At 45.5% G+C, this 6,202-nt stretch overlaps 1 pseudogene; it reads right to left on the bottom strand.

Annotated features, from left to right (window-relative positions):
* Positions 1–4,490: 4,490 nt before the first annotated feature.
* Positions 4,491–5,845, bottom strand: LOC146201134 (uncharacterized; annotated as a pseudogene).
* Positions 5,846–6,202: the final 357 nt, after the last annotated feature.

Here is a 6,202-nt window from a genome sequence, read left to right on the forward strand (position 1 = left end):
CCATCGATGAACAAAAAAGAGTCAAATGTGGTGGTCAAATTTCATTCCCGTGCCGCTAGAGACAAAATGCTGAAAGCTGCCAAAAAACAAAGACTAAACACATTTCACCTGGGTTTCAACAGCTCAGAAGAAAAGAGTTCACCAGTCTATGTAAACGAGCATTTGTGCCCGGCAAAAAAAGTGCTGCTGGGCCACGCTTTGAAGGCAAAAAAAGAGAAGGGTTGGAAGTATGCCTGGGTCATAGAAGGTAAAATCTTGATGCGCAAGACAGACAACTCGCACGTACTGCAGGTGACGCGAATGGCTGACCTCGCCCAGGTACAGTAATAAATAGGCTACCCTGTAATCGCTGTATCTCCGAATGACTTACACTTCTGCTCAAATCGAAAACAAATGGCTTGGGCGTGGTCAGGTATCTGTGTTACACTGCAACATCCGGAGTGCTAGGAAAAACCTCGATCATTTGGTTGCTTATCTGTCACATTACTCGTATCGTTTTGATGTTATTGCGCTGACAGAAACATGGCTCAAGCAAGGTGAAACTGTTGAAATTCCTGGGTACAATTTCCTCTCGCGACCGCGGGATAGTGTATCACGTGGTGGTGGCCTCGCACTTTTTGTTCGAAAAGGGATCGACTACTGCTGTAAATGCAATGCTAGTTATGAAGCAGGTGTAGTTGAAACACTGTTCATTGAAATGAAGTGTGGCATCATTATAGGTGTTGTTTACCGCCCACCTAGCGCTTGTCTAAACAAATTCTATTCCGTAATGGAAACTACGCTATTATCACTTGCGACGGGTAAATCGTCTTTGATTGTATGTGGTGATTTCAACATTGATTTGTTGAAAGATGATTGCCGTGATTACCTCTTGCTGATACAGTCCTTTAACTTGACAAATGTTATAGATGAGCCAACTCGAGTCACTAACCAATCCGCCTCTCTGATTGACCATGTGCTTTGCAACAAGGACATAAATGTGTTTGCTGGTGTGTGCGACATTGCCATCTCAGACCACAATCCCATCTTTATTCTTTATCCCTGTGACCCTTTGCTTTATCCTCCCAAGCAGTTTAAAAAACGTACCACCCGAATCGATTACGCTCAAGTGCGATCGCTGCTTCAGTGCACAGATTTCGAAGGCGTGCATGATGATGACATAGATATTGAATATCAATACCTGATAAGGAAAATCACAGACGTCATTGACCGATCCACTTACACATACACTAGGCGTAACTACGACCATGGTATATGCCCTTGGATGACAAAAGCTATACTTGAAGTCTTGAAAAAGAAAGATTCATACTATCATAAGTGGAAAAACAATCGAACTAATAGGTATTACCGGGAACAGTTTCGATGCTACAGAAACAAATCGGTCGCCATGATGAGGAACTCAAAGAAACAATACTACACTAATCTAATTATGAGACAGGAAGGAAATTCCAAAAAGATATGGGGAATTGTGAGCGATGTTGTTGGATTAAAGAAAAAAGAACATATCCTTCCAGACTTAATCTCAGAGGAGATGGCTGATACCTTCAATAATAATTTCGTCGATCGAGGAAAAAAACTGGTTAATGGCTTTCCTTCAACAACGCCTCACCTAGGAAGACCTATTGCAACAAATAATACCTTTGCTTTCCGGGAGATAACTGAAGAAGAAATGAGGTCAGTAGTTAAAAATCTGCGAGAAAACAAAGCTTGTGGTTATGACGGAATACCATCGAAGGTGCTAAAAGACAATATCGACATTCTTTGCACCCCCTTATGCAACATAATTAACCATGCGATGGTTAGCTCTCAGTATCCAATAAGCTTGAAGATTGCGAAAGTTGTGCCAGTCTACAAGACAGGAGATCCCAATGACCCCAGTAGTTACAGACCCATATCTGTGCTTAGTATAATCAATACTGTTTTTGAAAAATTAATATCCTTACAATTGAACAAGTTTCTGCTTGATAATAATGTAATCTGTGCTGAGCAGCATGGCTTTATCTCAGCCAAATCAACAACCACTGCTGTCACATCACTTTCTCACCATATTAACACTGCTCTTCACAAAAATCAAATTGCAATAGTAATATTCCTCGACATAAAAAAGGCATTTGAGTGCGTCTGTCACTCAGAGTTATTGGAAAAATTAAAATCGTGTGGTATTACTAATGCCTCTCTCCAGTTTTTTGATAGCTACCTTTCCGCTAGAAAACAAAAAGTAGTGCTGAGTGACAGACACTCCACACTACTACCTGTGACTTGCGGGGTCCCGCAAGGATCTGTATTGGGTCCTGTTTTGTTTTCCATTTTTGTGAACGACCTACCGCAGGCCGTTCAATTTTCAAAAGTCTTTATGTATGCAGATGACACTGCTCTTTTGTTCACATCTAAGTCACTCTTGGGCCTAGAAAATACGATAACGTCCGAACTGTTTAATGTTTCAGAATGGTTTCGTGCTAATAAACTAACAATAAATGTAGATAAAACTAAATATGTAGTATTCCACTCCAAGAGAAGAAACATTGACCCTAGTACGATTCACATATCTCTAAACAACGATTGTATTCAGCAAGTTTGTTCTTTCAAATACCTTGGTATCATCTTTGACCAACACTTGCACTGGCAAGAGCAGATAGATAAGCTATCTAAAAAGCTAGCTTTCAGTTGCTACGCGCTTACCAAGGCGAAAAGGTATTTCCCGTACACCATACTACGTTCCCTGTATTTTTCGTTATTTCACTGCCACATCAGCTACTGCTGTGAGTCTTGGGGACAAACGTACAAAACTTATCTACTTCCCTTACAGAGACTGCAGAAGAGAGCATTGCGTATAATATACCGCGTATCTTTCGACTGCAGCAACAATAATTTATTTCTAGAAAATCGAGTACTTTCTTTAGAATCAATGCTTAAATACAAAATCTGTGTATTGGTAAATAACATCATTAATACTAGTATTCCTCTGCCACTTGATATTTTCTTGTTGCCATCTCGCAATACAAGACACGCATTAAATGGCAATTTCAACCTCCCTGCCTGCCACAATGTGTACGGAGAACGTTTAGTACAATTTTCTGGAGCAAAACATTGGAACACGTTGCCTATTAATGTAAAACTTGCAGGTAACTTTAAAATGAGTTGTAAAATGTTCTTTATTAACAGCCAAGGAGAGTTATGATCCCCTCCCCCCCCCCCCCATTTTTTTTTGTGTGTGTGCGCTTGCGTTTTGTATTAATTGCCTATGAATTGCTTGCTGAAAAGTATTTTTCTCCGTGCCTGTTGATTCTTTTTGCTTGTCTGTTTGAGTCGTTTTTTTTTTTTTGTATGTTTGTGTGTGTGTGTGTGTTTGTATGCGCTCATTACGGCTGCCTGACCAAGTTTATTCTGTACTGGACCGTCTACTAGCCCCCCGGCTATCGGTCCAAATATTCTTTATGTATTTCGTTTCCTACAAATAAAGATCACTTTGATTGATTGATTGATTGATTGATTGACCTCGCTGCCGATGCTTTCTTCTACGTCCATGTTGTGCTGCGGCTGCTGGAGGCCATCATTGAAGTTCTCCGCTTCTGTGAGCCACTGCTGCAGCACGGCATCTCTGTCGCGATATGGGAGAGAGGGACGAAAGGCCACTGCCAATGTCTCCCCGCACTCTCAGTATTACCAGTTCTGGTGGGAAGAGGGACAAACACCTCAACCCGTGTGTTAAATCTAATGCAGGACCAGGTGGCTAACAGGCGATAGGTCCACGCCTGATCAGCGACCGACTGGAGGCACGACACAGGAGTCGGAAATGAAAGGAAAAGGGTTTAATTTCTAACCAAAAATCAGCACATTTAAAACTTAAATCCTAATCCAAAAAAGCAAGTTGCACAGAATAAACAGAACAGAATAGCAGCATCCAAATATACAGATGAAACAATATACAACACCGAACAATTTGTAAGGGAAGAATTAAAGACAGAGTTCCCAAGATGACAGTGTAGCGAGTGCTTAGCTGTTCGGGGTGGTAGGGTTCGATCCGAGGTGAGCGTCGTGCTGTCGTCGTCGGCTCGCTAGACATTCCTCGCTGGGCCGGACACCTTGCGACGAGCAGACGCTCCCCGGCTGACGCACCACACACACGCGCGGTTAGCGAGCACACCACCACCACTTTCAGAGTCTCGATCCCGACTGAAGTCTGGCCAGACGCATTGCACCGTACGCCCGTAGCGTCCCCCTCCCCCCCCCCCCCCCCCCCCGCCGTCTGCAGACAGCCCGGGGCCCCGGACAGACGAATCAGCGGCTGCGGTAAAACGTAAACTCTCCGGCCGAAACATCTCGGCCCGAGCCGCCGGCTGCCCTCGCAGACGCTCGCATTCCGGGAAACAACGCTCTCCCGGAGTCGGGAGCCAGACAGGGGGGGTTGGGGGACGGAACTTTCGAGACGGCGTCCCCAACGCTGGGTTCAACAACCGCGTCTGGCGGTCGCAACACGGGCGAATTCTGCTTCAATCTCCAAGCTCCTCGCAAACGTTATTCAAAATGCAGCACGCACGAACAGCCAGCCGGGAATTGTCGATTGTGCATTCCATGCGCTTCATAATGAAGCGGAACCGGGCTTTCAGTCTGCCAAAGGCGTTTTCGACCACTCGCCTTGCCTTTGACAAGCGATAGTTGAACTGCCTTTGTTCAGCACTCATATGGGCCCGGTGGCTGAATGGTTTCAGCAGGTTGGCAGTCAGCGGAAATGCCTGGTCACATAATATGACCGGAGGCACTGCAGTTATACCCACCATGGTGACTGGCTGCCGGAACAAGAGCTGTTCACAGCTTGCTCAAGCTTTCACCCACTGTACAGTCATGGCAGCGGCCTGGGGATCCTATTTTAATGTAAAGGAACCTGTAGCGGTGGTCCACAAGTGCAAGCAGCATGATGCTGTACCTGTAATAAAAATTTATAAGGTTAATTTATCATTCCCAAGCAGTCAGTACATAACAAAAACAATTTGCGCGTAGCATTGCAATGCTTGCCATAAGCTTTTTTTGTTTGCTCTTGCATGAATTATTTGCATGCATGAGGGGCCAATACGCTGCCGACCCTGGCGCCCAAAGTATGACATCCGGTAGCACAGTTTTAATTGCTTGTAGACGCTCAATATATACCAATTACCATTATAGGAAACCTGCACTGGCTAGGCAGCGCTGCATCTTTTCCACAGTGCGCCTAAAAAATGTTGCTGTTAGCCGCTTGGTTCGCGATAAACGACCGAGCATATTGATCCCTGTTATAGATATGCATGTGACAGCTAACGTCCTTGCCTAAGCGCTCTCGATGTAGCCCAGTTATCTGGCAAGCCATGCAAAGCTTCGCCACAGCGTGCAATCTGATCCCTGTAAGCTCACGCAGGTAGTGTGAAAACGTCCTACGAAAGCGCCTTAAAAGTATTTGCTCTTTTCGCTAGGGTATGTGTTACGGCGCGGCGATCGACACAGCAAACTTCATTGCAGGGTGCCTATACAGCAGATTGAGAGCTTACCATCCTTTGTAATTCCGGTAGTCGGCGGCGTTTTCCGTGGGAGGCGACACTGGAAAATGGCAGCCGTCCAACGCCCCAACTGCCTGCGGGAATTGGCACGCAGCGTAGAATTCCCTGATGTGCTCCGGCATCGTGTTGCGCGTCGGCATCTTTACCCACTGTTTTTCCATCAGTTCCACCACGGCCTCACAAAACTCGCGGTAAGCTTCATTGACGGTCGAGCGTCCGACGGCGAAAAGCTCGGCGATACTGCGTTCTTCGCCTGAGGAACACAGCCGGTATAACCCGATGGCGACCCGCTTGTCAACAGGGATGGCTTCCCTCATGTTCGTGTCTTGCCGTCCAGCAGCGGTCGCACCGTTTCGACAATGTATCGAAACGTAGATGGCGTGACTCGAAACGCGCACTTGAAGTACTACTCTACTAATCTACTAATCTCGTTGACCACATCCGCGACTGCGAATCTTGTTATCCTACACTGTACTATTCTGATATCCTCTATAAACACCCCGCCCGCTTAACACGTGAGATAATGGAGGCCTACCGCACGAAGAAAAAAACTAGGTTGTGCGAGTAAGCCATCCATTTTTCTGCATGAAAGCGAGATTGCGTGCCTGCGTCCTACGTAGCAACACGTGTTTTTTCTTTTCCACTTCTTGATAGGGTGGTCACTTTTTCCATAT

Source organism: Amblyomma maculatum, chromosome 2 (assembly GCF_055883805.1).
Source record: "Amblyomma maculatum isolate TAMU_Amacu chromosome 2, ASM5588380v1, whole genome shotgun sequence".
NCBI classification, from domain to species: domain Eukaryota; kingdom Metazoa; phylum Arthropoda; class Arachnida; order Ixodida; family Ixodidae; genus Amblyomma; species Amblyomma maculatum.